Here is a 16,448-nt window from a genome sequence, read left to right as displayed (position 1 = left end):
GGGCTCTGGCTCCAGCAGCCAAGGAGCTGGCATTTATGTGCACGTTGTACTTGCTGAACTGGTCTGTCCGGTCCCTGCTCTGCCAGTGCCCTGGGGCGGGGGGCAGTGACATTACCGCTGGTGTTTGATGGACTTCACTTGGGACCTGACGGGCAAGGTGAGAAGGGCTTCCCTGTGGCTGAGGGGGCAGGACCTGGGTAATGGCGTGAGGGTGATGGATGGGAGGTGGGCAGCTTGGCTCTGGGTGTTGCTGTGCCCCCAGCAGTTCATTCCCTCTGCACCTACCCGAGGGCAGCGGGAAGCTGGGAAACCCCATCTAATCTCCCATGGGCTCCATATGAACACGGGTCACTCCTGGAACCACTCTACTACCACAAGCCCATGTTATACTGGGGTCTCAGCTCTGTCTGTCCCAGGTGATGTATACGGGATCTCCTTCCCCGCTGCACCCTGCTGGGAGCATGTAATGCCTGAGCAGTCAGCCATGTGGACACTGGGCACACTCTGCTCTCAGCACCACAGCAGCGGGGCTGTCCCTCCGCAATTAGCCTCCCCCGCCTGGGGAAGTGGAGCAATTAGGCCGTTAATTATTGCAGTAGGAGGGAGTGAAGGTGCGGCTTGCACTGGCAGGGGGCAGAGGCTGGGAAGAAGGGAATGTTAGAGGTGGAGGAGTGGCAAAGGGAGTGAAGAGTGCTGGGGGGGACTAAAGAAGGGGGTGTTGGGGTGGGGGTGGCTGGGGAGGCAGGTACAGGAGAGTGCTGGCATGGGGAAGGGGGGCTGGGGAGGGAGGTACAGGAGAAGCTTCTGGCATGGCTGAGGGAACTGGGGAAGAGGGGCTGGGGAGGGAGGTACAGAAGAGGTTGCTGGCGTGGAGGAGGGAGGTTGGGAGGGAGGTACAGGAGGCTGCTGGTGTGGAGGAGGGAGGTGATGCAGGGGGACTGGGGAGGGAGGTACAGGAGAGGCTGCTGCCCTGGGCGAGGGAAGCGGGGCTGGGGAGGGAGGTACAGGAGGCTGCTGGCATGGAGGAACGAGGTGGGGAAGGGGGACTGGGGAGGGAGGTACAGGAGGCTGCTGCTGTGGGGGAGGGAAGGGGGGTTGGGGAAGGAGGTACAGGAGAGGCTGCTGGCATGGGGAAGGGGGGCTGGGGAGGGAGGTACAGGAGGCTGCTGTCGAGGAGGAGGGAGGTGATGCAGGGGGAGCTGGGAAGGGAGGTACAGGAGAGGCTGCTGCCCTGGGCGAGGGAAGCGGGGCTGGGGAGGGAGGTACAGGAGGCTGCTGGCATGGAGGAACGAGGTGGGGAAGGGGGACTGGGGAGGGAGGTACAGGAGGCTGCTGCTGTGGGGGAGGGAAGGGGGGTTGGGGAAGGAGGTACAGGAGAGGCTGCTGCCGTGGAGGAGGGAGGTGATGCAGGGGGATTGGGGAGGGGGGTACAGGAGAGGCTGCTGGCGTGGGGAAGGGGAGTTGGGAAGGGAGGTACAGGAGAGGCTGCTGCCCTGGGTGAGGGTAGCAGGGCTGGGGAGGGAGGTACAGGAGAGGCTGCTGGCATGGAGGAGGGAGGTGGGAAAAGATCACGTCCAAAGCTGGCCTGTCCAGGTGAGGGCACCATAGACCGCACTCTTGGCAGAGGGGCAGTTGCTCCCCCATGGGCCTGTGAACTGGGTGGAGTGGAAAGCCCCCTACAGGCTTTGGGGGAGCGGAGCCCCCGGCCATCAGCCCATGCCCTGCTTCCTGAGAGAGTGAGTGGCCGTCTCCTCGCATCTATACAGGGGTGTCCTTCGGTCTAAATGAGTGTGGGAGGAGGAGTCTGGCCAGGAGCAATGACCATGTGACCCCAACAGTATCAACATTTAACTCCCACTCCTTCCCAGCTGTGCCAGACTGCTCTGACGATTATAGTGACCAGGGGCTCCCTGGAGCTGCAGTTTGGATTTAGCCTCATGTCATGCCAGTCCCACAGACCCAGCCCCTCCCCCAATCCACGGGGCACTAGACACTCCTGAGCCTGACCCGGCTGTGGGGAGGCAGCTGAGCTGCCTTTAAATCGGCTTCTGTACCCAATGACTGGAAGTTAGCTAATGTAACGCCAATATTTAAAAAGGGCTCTAGAGGTGATCCCGGCAATTACAGACCGGTAAGTCTAACATCGGTACCGGGCAAATTAGTCGAAACAATAGTTAAGAATAAAATTGTCCGACACATAGAAAAACATAAACTGTTGAGCAATAGTCAGTATGGTTTCTGTAAAGGGAAATCGTGTCTTACTAATCTATTAGAATTCTTTGAAGGGGTCAACAAACATGTGGACAAGGGGGATCCAGTGGACATAGTGTACTTAGATTTCCAGAAAGCCTTTGACAAGGTCCCTCACCAAAGGCTCTTATGTAAATTAAGCTGCCATGGGATAAAAGGGAAGGTCCTTTCATGGATTGAGAACTGGTTAAAAGACAGGGAACAAAGGGTAGGAATTAATGGTAAATTCTCACAATGGAGAGGGGTAACTAGTGGTGTTCCCCAAGGGTCAGTCCTCGGACCGATCCTATTCAACTTATTCATAAATGATCTAGAGAAAGGGGTAAACAGTGAGGTGGCAAAGTTTGCAGATGATACTAAACTGCTAAAGATAGTTAAGTCCAAAGCAGACTGTGAAGAACTTCAAAAAGATCTCACAAAACTAAGTGATTGGGCAACAAAATGGCAAATGAAATTTAATGTGGATAAATGTAAAGTAATGCACATTGGAAAAAATAACCCCAACTATACATACAATATTATTTATGGGGGCTAATTTAGCTACAACAAGTCAGGAAAAAGATCTTGGAGTCATCATGGATAGTTCTCTGAAAATGTCCACGCAGTGTGCAGAGGCGGTCAAAAAAGCAAACAGAATGTTAGGAATCATTAAAAAGGGGATAGAGAATAAGACTGAGAATATATTATTGCCCTTATATAAATCAATGGTACGCCCTCATCTCGAATACTGCATACAGATGTGGTCTCCTCATCTCAAAAAAGATATACTGGCACTAGAAAAGATTCAGGAAAGGGCAACTAAAATGATTAAGGGTTTGGAACGGGCCCCATATGAGGAGAGATTAAAGAGGCTAGGACTCTTCAGCTTGGAAAAGAGGAGACTAAGGGGGGGATATGATAGAGGTATATAAAATCATGAGTGATGTGGAGAAAGTGGATAAGGAAAAGTTATTTACTTATTCCCATAATACAAGAACTAGGGGTCATCAAATGAAATTAATAGGCAGCAGGTTTAAAACAAATAAAAGGAAGTTCTTCTTCACGCAGCGCACAGTCAACTTGTGGAACCTGAGGAGGTTGTGAAGGCTAGGACTATAACAGAGTTTAAAAGAGAACTGGATAAATTCATGGTGGTTAAGTCCATTAGTGGCTATTAGCCAGGACGGGTAAGGAATGGTGTCCCTAGCCTCTGTCTGTCAGAGGGTGGAGATGGATGGCAGGAGAGAGATCACTTGATCATTGCCTGTTAGGTTCACTCCCTCTGGGGCACCTGGCATTGGCCACTGTCGGTAGACAGACTACTGGGCTAGATGGACCTTTGGTCTGACCCGGTACGGCCTTTCTTATGTTCTATGAGGGGGCCCCTGGCAGGGTTGCTGCCTGTCACACAGACAATGTGGGTTTGTTTGTGCCCGCTGAGCCGGAAAGGCAGAGCCCAAACCCCCGCTGCCCCTCCCAGGACACCAGGGATGGCTAGAGTCCCAAAAGGCCTCACCCAGAGGGGAGCACGGATGCCAGAGGGAAGGGGCTAGGAGCTCAGGCCAGTGTGGGAAGCACAGGGTTGGTATCCATTAGTCTGTCTGAGCACCTGTCACTGGGCTTACTGCCTGGGGTGGCCTTCTGGGCACAATAGGCAGCGTGAACCATTGCATCTCCATCTGCATCATCAGGGGCTTAGAGGCACAAGCAGGCTGCCTTGCTATGCTCCAGTGCTCTTATCCTCCAGAGGGTATCTGGGGCACAGTGAGCAGCCCTGTCTGCATGCGGGGAGGGAGGGAGTCACAACAGTTGCTCTGCTTTTAGGAAGGGAATCATACATACAGGTGCTTTCTGTCATTCCCCAGCAGAGGGCAGTCATCACATGCATTGGCATTGCCACTGAGCCCTGTGAAAATAGTTATTAGTTCTGACCCCTTCTGTTGGGGCCAGGGCTGGGTATAGGCCCCCACAATAAAGCATGGACCTTACCCTGCTTGGCTCTTAGCTAGGAGCTGTGCAGTCTGGGGGAGCCAGCGATAAAAGTATGAAAGGGAAACATGCAGGCTGTGTCTGGAGGACCTTCCTGGCACTTAGCTGTGAATTGCCTGTCCAGAGAAGAAGGCCCTAGGCTGGACAGAGCCCTGGGGGATGTGCTATAGGGCCTAATCCTGCCTTGCTTTCCTTGGGAGGGATTAGGTGGAATCTACTGAGGCATCTCCCATCTCTGATTTCTCTGCTGATTTGAAGCCTCACTTTTATCCACAGCCTGCTTTAGACAGCTGCTTCTAGCAAAAGCCTATTGGAGAGACAAGCAGGGGTGGAACTGTGCTGGCTTATGGCAGCTGGGCAGACCAGAATGCTCGCCTGCTGTCAGCAGCTTGTGCTGCAGCTTCTCAGCATTCAGCTAAAATAAATCTGTAGCCCTTGAGATTGTGAAGGAAAAACTTAAAATCACGACACAAATGTCAGCAATGCCTGAGTCTGCAGAGAGCCTGATGCAGGTGCTCTAGGACATGTGAACTGCCCCCATTCTTCTCAGTGAAGTGTTAATTATGATGCAAGGTGAGGAGAGTGTAAACATCAGCCTTGTTAACTATTTCACTTCAGGTTGAATCATGCAAGAAAGGAGAGGGAAGATCACACTGAAGATCTGCACAGTCCACTGTGAGTGGTGATGCTAGTGGATGGAACTCAAGCTGTGGCGGGGCTTGGGAGAAGACTGTGACATATTCTTCCCTGGAAACAAACCAGTCTGCATAAAGAAACCAGGTTAGTTTCCCAACTGCCCTGCCACCTCTCCCTCACTTTCTGTTCAAACACACAAGGGCCAAGTTCTGCATTCAGCTGTCATCCTCTGCAAAGGAGATATTCAGCCAGCTCCCCCGGCTCTTTCACACGGAACCTCTAAGCTTTCAGGTAATAGATGTGATGGTGGATCTGCCATACCCATGGATCCCTGACTCAGCCTGGTAAAGTGAGGAGGTAAAAATAAAATAATGCATCACCCCTGCTCTGTTCCCCCTCCCCAGAACCTAAGGACACACCAGGCGTCTGCTGTTGTTTCTTAAGTTGGTGTTTTTTAATAGAGACACTCGTATTGTTTATTTTTGTCTCCAAATGAATCATCAACAGATGTTAAAGTCTCATTTTTAACCCAATTCCTAGGCCCCTGCTTGTGGGTTTATTTCCCATGGTCAGTAATCGGCTGGCAATTGAAATAGTTCCAGCGCTACTTGTGTATTCCTTGGGACAGCTGATTAAAATACACATCCCCCCTTCCCCTTTTTTATAAGAACAGCAGTGAAAAGGCCGTTATTTCCGGCATCTGTAGGGACACGCAGAGGGTGATTCTACTCCAGATCTGCCCTTTCGTCATGGCTGTGCCCTGAGCCCCGCTCCTTGCCACCCATCACCCCTCTCTGTTTTTAACAAACTCTCTGTTGATTTCTCAGCAGCCCCTGATTCTCAGTGCTATTCACAGCTGGTGATTTAAGCGGCTGCATCCATTTTTGAGGTGGGAAATGTCTGTTACACCACTCAACCCATTTCCCCCAGAGCCAGGGCAAGGCTAGCGTGTTCCAGTTTCAGGATCAGGGCAGGAGCCACTGCTGCAGGCTAGTGCTTGATCCGCTATGGGGCTCCAAAGCTCTGCAGGGCTTCAAGGAGGCAGCTGCCCTACACTGAATGTGGTAAGTGAGCGTTCTTGCCCATCCAGCAGCTGTGTCCCCGCTACTGTCTTCCCCACTGCAGCATGGCGTGCTCTGCAGTGCACGACTAGTGGTGTTAAGACCAGGTGTGCTTGGGAGACTAGATTCTGGGACTCCTGACTGGCAGTGAGGGATTAGCTCAGCAAACTGGCCCCAGGTGTGCTAAGAGAGCCTGCGGCCGGCGAGGGTTTCCCCAGGCCCAAGGATGCAGACCATGGCAGAGTGTCTTGCTTGGCTGGTTTTATGGTCTTGTTTTCGTGTTAATGGGACACTAATGACGCAAGTCCTGTGCTTCTGCCTTTGTTCTCGCAGAGCTCTTTGCAGCAGAGTGACCCCTTGGCATCCTGCCGATAGCTGCCAGGCCCCGAGAGCTTAGAAAGGAAATCCACTTGGAGAAGCCCTGAATGGATTTGGTGCCAACAGGTGCCAGGTTGAACTCTGCAGATGGATGGCCTCTATGCACAGAGTAGGGGACTTGCCCAGGCTGCTGTAGTGTTCCTCAGCCCTGCTCTGCAGGGACCCTCTCTAGACAGGAGCTCCATCTTAGTGGTTCCTTGGCCTCTGCTGAAACTGCCAGCAAGTGGGCCAATAAGTGCCATGTTGTGCCATGGACACATGTTCACCGGGAACTGGGCTGAGAACCCACCAACTCACTTCACATGTAGGCCCTCGAACATCTGTCAGAAGGGGACAACTCAATCACTGCTGACTGGAGCTATAACTGGAATCAGCAGTAGCTTAGAGGATAATGGCTCCTTGCTCCCAGCCTCCTATGCTCTCCAGTACCTTCTAAACTGAGCTCTGTTTTGGAACAAAATGATGGAGGGGTGACCCCAGGACTTCTTGGTGCCAACTGGCAAAGGGCATGGGAATGCATAAGAGTTACAGGCTTGTGGTTCCCCATTTGTAAGTGTCTATAGATCCCTGTCTCTGCTGCTCTTGTCTATAGAGGGGAGGGAAGCAGCCCCAGACTGTGTTACAACAGCAATACTAGATTTTGCCTGTGCATTGGGGAGCAAGCAGGCCTTCACTAGCAAGCAAAGTTTAGTAGCTAAAGAGGTTTGGAAGTCCGGATGCTTGGTTCTTTTCCAGGCTCAGTAGGGGAATACTGTCATGTTGTTAGAGTGGGAGACTGATACTTTAGAACTCCTGGGTTCTGTTTCCAGTTCCGCCACTGACTCATTTGTGTGACATTGGGCAAGACGTTTCATCTCTCTGCACCTCAGTTTCTCCATCTGTCGCCCCAGGGTAGTGCTCGTACTCTGCATGTTATCGAGGGGTTGTGAGGGTTAGTTAATGAATGGTTGTAAAGTGCTTCAGATCTCCAGACAAAAGTTTCTATATGGGTGCAAAGTGTAAAGGGGTCTAAACACACTGAGCTCATACAAACATTGACCAGCTCCCAGGACCCTAGAAATCAAATATTGGCCAACGGGAGAAAAATAAATCCTGAGATGATCTGGTGTATTGCCCAACGCCTAGGGCAAATCCTGTTTTCTGCTGCTGCCCTCAGAGACAGGTGTTTGTTTTTTCCCTTTGGATTTTGTTATTTAAGTAGAAGACACTGAATGGCTGAAAACAAATGAAGCTTTCATTAAACATTTTGCAGGAAATGGGATGTCTAAAAGATCATGTAGCACATTTATTTATGGAGTTAAAAAAAATAACTGAAGGGGAAGGAAACAAATGGCCCATTTGTGAGGAGTTTTCTGTCCAACGTTCCACACTTTAGAAGGTTTCGGAAGCTCCAGTGGGCTGGATCATGGCTCTGGTGCAAGCGGGGTTGGCATGTAGCTGTGCCACCCTAGAAGCAGTGCTGGGGGAGGTTTTAGAGTGGAACAGCATCCTCTTTGCTTCCCCCGTGCTCCAGATTTGTTGCTGGCCTGGAGCAGAAGCAAATTGTGATGGCACCATGAGGATTCAGCTGTGTTAATGAGACCATTACAGGGGCCGGAACCAACGCACTGCCCTGCCCCGCCCCACCCATCAGGTCAGGAAGGAATAGTGGGCACACCGCCCCCAGTTATGCCTGTGTGTCTTCCCTAGGGAGGCTATGCAGGGATATAAGCGGGGCTCTTACTTCCCCTTAGACTCCAAGGCAGTGGTTGTAATCCAGGGCACAGTTTAGCTCACTGTGCGGTAGCTATAATTTGTAAAGTTCTCAGTGCTGATTCCTGCACAAAGCCCTGGTTTTCTGCAGGATTGAGCAAAGGTACTTTAGGTTTCTGTGGGTGTTTGTTCCTGCCAAATAGCTTAGACGCAGTGCTGTGATGGCGTGTGAATCATTTTTGTTTTTGTTTTTGTTTTGGTCAGTGACTGAGATATTATTGGAAAGGTATTTGGCAAGACCGTAGCTGCTCAAGCCGGGGCTCCTAGCTGCGTGTGGATTAGGTGGAGTCACAGGATACAGGGTGATTCATCTGCCTTGTAATGAAAACCCTGCCACATGAACTGCGAGTTACTAATTACGCTTCAGATCCAGGGCTACTTAACAGAATTAGCGTCACCTTCTTCAAACGCACTCCTGTCTCGTGTGGTGATGGGAGTTACGCGACAAAGGCAGCGATGTTCGTAAATATCATTGAGCGGATCCTGCCCTGAAATGACTTTCAATTCACCTAACTGAGTGAAGCCTGCTTCAGTTCTGCCATTGGCAGTTGCCAGAAGTTGTCGTTGGCTGGGTGGAGTTTAAAGAAGTAGCCCAGCTGTTTGGGTTTTCATTCTTGGGTAAGTTCTCCTAACAACACTGACTTGCTGTCAAGGCTGCTTCCCCACGCTGAACGTTAGGGTACAAATGTGGGGGCCTGCATGAAAACTTCTAAGCTTAACTACCAGCTTAGATCTGGTCCGCTGCCACCATCCCAAAGCTAATTCCCTTCCCTGGGTAGCCTTGAGAGACCTTCACCAATTCCCTGGTGAATACAGATCCAAACCCCTTGGATCTTAAAACAAGGAGAAATTAACCATCCCCCCTCCTTTCTCCCACCAACTCCTGGTGGATCAAGATCCAACCCCCTTGGATCTAAAAACAAGGAAAAATCAATCAGGTTCTTAAAAAGAAGGCTTTTAATTAAAGAAAAAGGTAAAAATCATCTCTGTAAAATCAGGATGGGAAAATAACTTTACAGGGTAATCAAACTAAAAGAGCTCAGAGGACCCCCCCTCTAGCCTTAGGCTCAAAGTACAGCAAACAGAGATAAACACTCTAGCAAAAGGTATATTTACAAGTTGAGAAAACAAAGATAAACTAACACACCTTGCCTGGCTGTTTACTTACAAGTTTGAAATATGAGAGACTTGTTCAGAAAGATTTGGAGAACCTGGATTGATGTCTGGTCCCTCTCAGTCCCAAGAGCGAACAACCTCCCAAACAAAGAACACAAACAACAGCCTTCCCCCCCCCCCCCCAGATTTGAAAGTATCTTGTCCCCTTATTGGTCCTTTGGGTCAGGTGTCAGCCAGGTTACCTGAGCTTCTTAACCCTTTACAGGGAAAAGGATTTTGGAGTCTCTGGCCAGGAGGGATTTTATAGTACTGTACACAGAAGAGCTGTTACCCTTCCCTTTATAGTTATGACACTTGCCTACCTGCCTTGCAGTGCTGTTGTAGCCGTGTTGATCCCAGGATATCAGAGAGACAAGGTGGGTGAGGTAATATCTTTTATTAGACCAACTTCTGTTGGGGAGAGAGACAGGCTTTCGAGCCACTCAGAGCTCTTCTTCAGGTGTAAGCACGAAAGCTTGTCTCTCTCTCCAACAGAAATTGGTCCAGTAGAAGATATTACTTCACCCAAGACCCTGCTCCTGCAATTAGATCTACAGGGGCCAAGGGTTTGCCTGAACAGATCCAGTTGCAGGATCAGGGCCTCTGTGTGCATACAGCACTTTGAAAATGAAAACTGCTATGTTTTTCTGTCATTTCCTACATTGTGCTGGGCTTGTGTTTCCTAGTGGCCACTGGTGGCTGCTGTGCAATTTGGCACTAATGAATTTTAAGCCTAGAGACTACTGAAGGGAAATTAATTCTGTGCTTGGAAGCTCTGGCGTCTCTTGCAAAGGTCTGTGAATTAATTAGATGATGTCTGTCGAGCACTTTGAAGCTTGAAAGCACTAAATACTATGTTGATTGTGAACCCTTTGGGGAACATGGTAGGATATAAATGTCCGGTCCTGAAGTAGAAATTTCCTATAACATCCTCCCAGATGGAAGTGGTGTCTCCCTTCCCCTTGCATTCTGACTGTTCACATCCCTGAGAGCACTCGCTTCCTGAAATTACAGGGGCACAAATAACAGCTTTGTGGATGACTTGCTCAGAGTGTTTGTGGAATCTACAGCAAATTGTGACCTTGGATTTTTGCTTCAGTTTACAGTTCTGAGCACTGAGTGCAGAGGTCTCAAGAGGACATGCGGGGCCTGATCTTCAGAGGGGCTGAGCACCCATAGACTTCAGTGGGACCTACTGGTGCGTCTCAGACCCATTGCGCTTGAAACAGAAGGCATATTAAGTTAGAGATCATTAACTCTTAGGTTCGCTGAAGCGCAGGGGCAAGTCTGTGTCCGATCTTGTTTGTTTCTGGTGGTTTCTGAGTCTTTTTTTTAGGTTCTGTCTGTCTTTATTCCCACAGTAAGATTTTTCCCTGACAGAGTTCCCATCACTCAGGACATGTCAATCTAGAGGGGAGAACGCTCTGAGAAGTAGGCTATAGGACAGGCTCCATACACTCCTGGCAAGATGGGCCTGAATTCTGCAGCGTGACCCCTTGATTCTGCAACGTTCTGCTGTAGCAGACGTGAGATTCGTTAAGAGCTTCATTTACATGAGAAAAGAAGGCTTTTAATAACTTGGATCTGAAATGAATAATATCCTCAGATCAGCAGTCCCTGTGTTGTTTATTTTGATATTCAGTTTATTTTATGCTGTCCCCACTTAATTTTAATTTGCCACACAGTTTTATATTAAAATACATAACTGTATCAATGGAGTAGTCAAGGGGCAGCTGTGGAGGTGGTTTGATACTGTGGGATAAGGACATTACCTGGATGCCTCTGCTAAAATTATAGCAGTAAATTAGATAACAATGTTGATTTCTAATTTTATCATCACTAGGTCTCAGAGTCAGTGCCTCATTGAGGTGAATGGGTGGTTCACCCCTCTCCGACCTATTGTTTCAGGCTGTTTGCATATCCAGGCATCACTGCTTCGGTTACATTTGGATCATATTTTCAAGGCTTTTTTGCAACTGTAAGGGCTACAAACATATTTTCTGTTCTTTTCTTTTTTTTAAATGAAAGTGCAGTGCTGGAGCATGATTCTTCAGCCAGGGTTGGATTCTGGAACATATTTCACAGCTGCAGAAGTCTGACTGCAGAGAGTAATCTTGCCCTAGGAGATGGAGAGGCTGGGATCTACTGGAGGTTTTTCCATCTCTAATTTCTGTCACCATCTGAAGCTCACGAAAAGTTGGATGGGTTTTTTTTTTTGGGTGTTTCTTAATAACGTAAGACAGCTGCAATAGCGGGGATTTGGGGTAAGCAGTTGCAGTTTCCGTTTCCTGCCATTGCTGTTGGTCTTGTGACCTCATTGTCTAGCTGAGTTACACATAGGAAGGGATGCTGTTACTGAGAGCATATGATTACTTTTGTGTGCCAGTTTCCAGGGCACGAGCAGAGGTTGCTTTTATTATAACGGTGTGTTTTGACCCCAGTGGCAGGCCATCTAAGTCTGCAGACAGGTAACTTGAAACAATAGCTCTCTAGGAGTAATGACTAACCTATGGATATGGGGTAAGGGGTTAACCCTAATGATGATTGAATACAAGTATCTTTCTATTGTGCATCCTGTAGGGTCAACCCCCTACAATGGCAAAGAAAGAGGTGGACAAATTGGAGAGTCCAGAGGAGAGCAAAAAAAAAATTGGTCAGAGGTTTGGAAAACTTGACTTATGTGGAAAGTTAAAAAACTTGAGCATGTTTAGTCTTGATAAAAGAAGATTGAGGGAGGGACCTGAGCTGGTAACAGTCTTCAAATATGTTAAGGGCTGTTATAAAGAGGACAGTGACCAATTGTTCTCCATGACCTACCTAAAGGTAGGACAAGAAGTACTTGACTTAATCTGCAGCAAGGGAAATTTAGGTTAGATAATAGGAAAAACTTTCTGACTATAATGGTAGGTTAAACTCCGGATTAGGTTTCCAAGTGAGGCTGTGGAATCCCCATCACTGGAGGTTTTTTAAGAACAGGTTAGACAAACACCTGTCAGGGCGGGTCTGGTATACTTGGTCCTGCCTCAGCACAGGGGGCTGGACTGGATGATCTCTTGAGGTCCCTTTCCCTACATGTCTATGATTCTATAATGCATTTAGATTAGGTGCTAAGTGATATTTCTAACGGGGATGGCTAACTCAGTTTAAGAATACACCTTTTCTTCTAGTCCAGACATACAATAAGGGGCAGGCCTCAGCAGAAAGGCCTTGCCTAGACTAGGTTTATGATGTGATATTCGCTTGCTGAAGTCTGACGTACACCTATTTGGGCGAGGGCTGTGTTTCGTTTTACTAATATAGTTACACTGGTGCAACCCCTCCTGTGGATGTAGTTATGTTGGAGTAAAGGTGCCTTTTACCAATGTAGCTTATTCTCATAAGGAAGGGGAATAACTATACTGGTCTAAAGCACATTTATACGCATATAGCTGTGTCACACTAGGAGGTTGCACTGCACTACCTGTACCAGTATAGTTAAAGTGATACCCTAATTGTATGTCTATACATCCAGTGCTGCAGTGGCGCAGCTGTACCGATACAGTGTCACTTATGTCCCTCAGCGGGGTAGAATAACATAAATGTTGCCGACATAGGCTGTAACGTAGACATAGCTCTGGTGTGTAACCAAGGCCTAACTAGCCCAAGGCACATTTCCTTTAACACGTTAAAATTGCTTGAATTAACGCCGCGGCCTAATTTACACTAGGAACTTACATCGGTATAGCTATGTCTCTTAGGGGTGTGAAAAACGCAGGTGTAGACAGCACTAGGCTGATGGAAGAATTCTTCTGTCGATCTAGCTACCGCCTCTCGGGGAGGGGGAGGAGGGGAGGATTAACTAAGTTGACGGGAGAACCTCTCCTGTCGGCAGAGGTAGTGTCTTGTCTACACTGAATGCTGCGTGCAGCTGATGCAATTGCTCCTCTAGCATTTTAAATGTAGACATAGCCTTAGTCTCTCTGCCCTCCAACGTGTGCTAACGTCACACCTTAGCTCTTTGTCTAGACAAAGTCTGGGACAGAGTGAGCATACGCGTTTCAGTGCTTTGGGAAATGTATTGCAACATGCACCCAGCCTGGGGACAGCCAATGTGGGACGTCAGCCAGAAGCTGAACTGGTCTGATGAGGTAGGCAGAGACTCGCACCGGGGAGGTTGTGCGTAGAGGGTTGGGCTCCGTCAGTCCATGCCACTTGGTTTTGAAGAACAGCGTTCTGAAGCAGAGGAAGGATGGTTTATTGGGAGCCAGGAATCCTCTGCCCCTGACTCACTATGTGACTTCACGCACGTCATTGTCCCCCTGTGTGCTATAGTTTCCCCATGTGCAAGCTGAGGAGCAGGATACTAAACCACGCAGCGGGCCTGCAAAGCTAAATTCACTGATGTCTGTAAAGTGCTTTGGGATCCTCACATGGAAGGGGCCAAATATGGGCAGAGCAGTCATTATCGAGTGATGCTAGAACAGCTCTTTGGAGTAGCAGCGACTCTGAGAAACAGTTCTGCTCCTCGTCCTGTGCATTCCTCTCCCTGGCTGATGCACGCTGGGGACAAGGATGAGAAAATAAGCTCTTTGCCCCTTTGGAGGCTTCTTGCTCCTCTGCATGGGGCTGTAGTGGAGGTGGCAGTGCTGTGACCCTCGGGATCCTGAGCTCAGCTGGGGAATAAGCCCAGGAGTAGCAGGTGAGGGGGCAAAGAGCCTGTTTTCATGCCAAGGCCCCTGTGAAGCACACAATGAATGGAGAGGAGGAAGACAGCTTGATTCCCAGCAGAACTTCTAGGAGTTGCCGGTGGCTCACGAGTCTCTGGAATGATAAATACACCCTGGCATCTCCTGGCTCCTGCTGCCTGTTTAATAGGCACCCAGGACGGAGGGGGGTTTATTGAAGAGGAGATGGGCCCTCTGCCAAGGGCTGTGGTGCCTGGCAGACAACTCAAGAGCCTTGTTAAGATTCATCTCCAGCCCCTAGCTTTGGAAATATCCATGACCCACTTTGGGCCCTGGGCTGGCTCCTGAGCAGAGGAGACTGCACCTGGTGCCCTGCAGAGGGGAAGAGCAAAGAACCCTTTAATGGGTGGGCAGCAGAGAACAAGGGCGGGGGTGGTGCCCGCCAGAGAGGAAAGACTGCTGGTTGTGAGGAGGAGCGGGGGATTGAACAGCTAGGGAGGATGCCAGCCATGAAGCGGGGAAGGGATGGGTTGGAGGGGGACAGAGGAAGGTGCCAGCCTGGAGCAGAGGTGGGGTGCCAAGGAAGGAGAGGGTCGAGGGAGGATATCTGGGGAAGGAGAGGATGGGGAGGAAGGTGCCGGGGGCAGTGAGGGCACCGGCCTGGAGCTGAGGGAACAGGGAGGGCGCTGGGCTGATCCTGGGGAGGAGAGGAAGGCGGGCAATGGGCGTGGCCGGGCCAGCCCGGTGGCTACATGTGGTTCCCACCACCACTTCGGCGCTCAGCAGCAACGCGGGAGCGGACAGAGAGCGCGGCCACGCGGAGCCGTCCCGGAGCAGGTGGGTGATGCTGGGGCACCGACCCCCTTCCTGCACCGCCGCCGCTGCTGCTGCTGCCGCACCGGGACAGGCGGGACTTCAGCCGGCGAGGGGCGGACTGCGCGCTACGGGGAAGCCGAGTCCCCGGCTCATCCGCTAGTAGGAGAGGAAGGGCACCGGATCCCGGTGGGGGCGAGGGGGTCTTTGACCCGCCGCCTGGTTCGTGGATAAGCGGGGTTGGGGGGGGGGGCAGCTGCTCCTTGCCCAGCACATGGATCCCCGGCACTGGTGATGGGACAGCGGGTGTTGCGGTCGGTGCCCGCCCACCGCCAACCCGCTCCCCCGTCTCTCTCATGCCAGCCACGTGTAAATCTACTTCCCGCAGAGGCTACCGCCGCTGTAGCCCAGGCCGCCGGCGCAGGGCACAGCCTGCCCCATTGCTGATGGTCGCCCCAGGCGTTTGTGGAGTAACAGAAGCAGGTACTTTCCTGGGCGTGTGTGTCCCACTTCTCCACCGGTGCCGTGTCTTGGACGCATGAATGTCCCGGGCACGGGAATCTGGCGGCACTCAGTGAACTGGGCATGAGTAGAGAGGTGCCAGTTGTCAGTTCCCCGGAACAGGGCAGGTCGGTAGAATGTGTTTGGAGTGTGTTTTCCCGCAAAGCCGAGCAAGCGTCATTAATCCCTGCGGCGCTGCTCCCTGTCAGAGTGGAGCTGAACGTCCCTGTAATGGTTATTCCTGGGGCGGTGGGTGAGGGACGGTGGTGGTGTCCCACCTGCCCCATGCAGCCCGGCCCAGATGCGGGACTTTACCGTGTACAGCCTTGGCATTGGGCAGGGTGAATGACTTTAGTGCCCACGATGGGGGCGACTGTTTGGGGCTGCTCAGGTTACAGCTGTTACGTTTGTAGTACCAGCCAGTGTGTGCGGCACTTTACAAACATGCAGGATTAAGGCAAGGTCCCAGCCCCGAGGAATATGCAGTCTGCGTGGGCAGATCCAGCCCAATAAGGGAGCAGGCAGTGCTGGAGGGGAGGTGGAAGAAGGAAGCGCTGAAGGAGGTTTGGTGTGTGGGACTAGGGAAGCTGCTGCATCCTGCTGGCTGCGGGGAGCTACAGCGCTCTCTTTGTAACCCCTTTGTCTTACATTGATTCCAGTGGGTTTGGAAGGCTCTTGTGTAAGAGGAGCTGGAGGGTGGGCTGGGGTATCTCCCTGTATCTGGCCGTGCTGCCTCGTCTCCTGCACTCCCCCTGGTTAGTGGCTGTAGGGAGGATGGCCAAGGTAGGAATTGCTCTGAATGGGGTGACAGGACACAATGGAAATTTTAGTGAGCATCTCTTTCTTTTTCCTGAGAGTGACAACTGCATTACTAGTGAGTCTGATAGGAGCAAGACCAGAGACAGTCACACTGGACCCTGCGTCCACCGCTCTTTAGTAGACTTTATTGAAGCCAGATAGGGGCATCCCAACCTTGCTGGGCACTAGTGCCAGTTCAGCTGACTAAGATCTCAGTTGTACCAGCCATTGCCACTGTCTGCCTTTGAGTGGGGCGCCTTCAAGCTATGAGGTGGGGGTGGTGGTGACCAGGCTCTGGGGCCTGGCGCTGAGACTCATCATTGAGGTCCTGGGTAAATGAGCCTCGACCCCCAATCCCACAGCTGGTGGGTTCCCTTAGGTTAGAGGCATGCAAGTCATCCAAATGTCACAGCTGGGATGTGCTTCCCTTTTCATCCCGAGCAGCAAGCTGCCTCCCTTGAGCTGCCTTTTC

The 16,448-nt window shown here is 50.9% G+C and overlaps 1 protein-coding gene across 5 annotated transcripts in view; it reads left to right on the top strand.

The window, feature by feature from the left end:
* Positions 1–16,448, top strand: part of SLC29A1 (solute carrier family 29 member 1 (Augustine blood group)) — a 56,998-nt gene that overhangs the window by 10,059 nt on the left and 30,491 nt on the right. For 2 of the 5 annotated variants that reach the window (XM_034764845.1, XM_034764842.1), the window contains exon 2: positions 4,837–4,998. The gene's annotated coding sequence lies outside the window, so the exon portion shown is untranslated. Of the gene's footprint in view, positions 1–4,836; positions 4,999–8,249; positions 8,664–10,299; positions 10,399–14,649; positions 14,702–16,448 lie in introns of those variants that run through there. The other 3 variants (XM_034764844.1, XM_034764843.1, XM_034764847.1) reach the window with 3 other exon arrangements.

The sequence above is a fragment of the Trachemys scripta genome, chromosome 3 (genome assembly GCF_013100865.1).
Source record: "Trachemys scripta elegans isolate TJP31775 chromosome 3, CAS_Tse_1.0, whole genome shotgun sequence".
In the NCBI taxonomy this organism is placed as follows: Eukaryota; Metazoa; Chordata; order Testudines; family Emydidae; genus Trachemys; species Trachemys scripta.
The sequence above is the reverse complement of the archived record's forward strand: the minus strand, read 5'-3'. Positions and strand labels throughout refer to the sequence as shown.